We start from the raw sequence: 2,270 nt of genomic DNA on the forward strand, positions 1-2,270 counted from the left end.
GGTCTCCTGGACCAAGACCATGGTCCAGGAATTTGGGGACTTGTTAGGAGAACCTGTTCAGTCGGTACGTGCTTGCGGCGAGGACATTGAAGTCTCAGAGAGCTTTACATACCTTGGTAGTGTAGTTCATAACTCTGGGCTGTCAGACCATGAAGTCAGCAGACGGATTGGCCTGGCAGCAGGGGTCATGAACTCTCTCAACAAGAGTATTTGGAGATGTCGGTACCTGTGCAGAAGGACCAAGCTACGGGTTTTCAAGGCCCTGATAATGCCAGTTTTGCTATACGGTAGCGAAACCTGGACATTGTCCTGTGCCTTGGAGGCTCGTCTTGAAGCCTTTTGTAATAGGTCCTTGCGCCAGATCATGGGGTACTGTTGGCGGGACCATGTGTCCAACCAACGGTTGCACCGTGAGACTGGCACAAGCCCTGTTATCTGCACAATCCGTGATCGCCAACTCAGGCTATATGGCCACCTGGCTCGCTTTCCTCAGGATGATCCTGCCCATCAGGTCGTCTCTATTCGAGACAACCCTGGATGGAGGAGGCCTGTGGGACGACCGAGGAAGTCATGGCTTGGGCAGATCGACCAAACCTGCCATGAAGAACTAGAGATGGGCCGAGTCCCTGCCTGGCGTCTAGCCATAAGGGATCCTCGTAGGTGGAAGCGAAGGGTGGATGCGGCTATGCGCCCCCATCGGCGTCAGCCCCCATGATGATGATGATGATGATGCATTACTGTGATATCAATTGTAAATCCTGGACTCGGTCGACACGCTCGCTCACGTGGCTTGTTCAGACAGTCTGTAAGGAGATGTTATTCTGAACAAATTTGATACACCATAAAAATACTAAGGTAAGGACGAACATGTCTTTTATTCTCTTTCTCTCTCCTTCTTTATCATGAATATATCAAATTCTGACGCGGACTATTAATGATTTAATTTTTACATAATTTTATTACCTATATTTCCACTGCCTACATTTATTCCCTTTATAAGCACTACCATTATTAATATATATAATCGCTATAAAAAAAGTATCAGACTGTGAACAGGGTACCGTTGTTACCCGCAAAGTTGTGCTAATCACCTACTCTTTATTTGGAACGTGTCAAACGGTGTATCAATACACCCGGAAGGAGTTATTCTCTATTAAAGGGAATGTTTATCTTCGTTGGGTACACACGGAACATGGTAACTGTAATTTCATCTAGAGTTCAAGGTGAAACCAAACCACGCACACAGCAGGGTTCATAAACACTACACAGCTTTTGTAGGCTTTAAGACCTATGGCGAAGTGTAAGAGGCAATTCTGCATTCAGTTAGCAAGGCGTTCGAGAATATATGAGTAAGAATTTTAGCAAAGATTAACAGCAGCAGGATCATCATCACTAAATGTTATCTTAGTGTTTGTAATTACGATAATGATGTTATATTTATGATATATATAACATTTGGTAGACAATTATTGTTTTCCTGATAAGGGCGGAGAGGATGAGAGAGGGAAGGGAAAGAGAATAAAAAGAGAGAGGGAGGGAAGAGAAAGTGAGAAAAAGAGAATACAAGACAAGCTAAATACAATTTTGTAATAGTGCTGAATATGAATGCGTTGTGAAAACAGGCAGATCATGAAAATTCCCCTAATAACATCAATGATAAACAAAATTATAACAATTATGTACCCCCCCTCCTGGTAATGACCCAGTGAAAATTATCATAGAAAAGAAAGAAAAGAAAAAGACAAACAACACAGGAAATAGGTAGGCGCATCTTATATGCATAGATACAAATTTGTCTTGCTCCTTGTTACTTACGTCTCCGTGGTGTAGTGGATAGCATGACTGCCTCTTAATCAGTTGACTCGGGTTCAAATCCTGACGGAGACAATGACATACATTTTAAAAATTATTTTGAGACTCATATTATATTCTTAAAATTTGTATTTTCATTGCAGTTGTTACCATACTTGATTATCTAGAAAATCCCAGACTGTGAACGGGGTTCTCTACTTACCACTGAGAGTTGATTTCACTTGCCACTCACGAATGCTACGGAAAAACGCGTTTTTCCATAATTTAACTTTCCTCAAGTTACTACAGTACAACTGTGAATTTGCATGTTTGTATCACGTGTATTTGCATAGAATAATAAATTGGAATGTATATTCAAAAATCTTGATTTAAATCGAACCTAAAGTCGTTAAAGTCACATCCGGATCGGCGGGTTACAGTTTGAAAACACCGACAGAGAACAGTTTTGCTAATCACCT

This window comes from Penaeus vannamei, chromosome 12 (genome assembly GCF_042767895.1).
Source record: "Penaeus vannamei isolate JL-2024 chromosome 12, ASM4276789v1, whole genome shotgun sequence".
Classification (NCBI taxonomy): domain Eukaryota; kingdom Metazoa; phylum Arthropoda; class Malacostraca; order Decapoda; family Penaeidae; genus Penaeus; species Penaeus vannamei.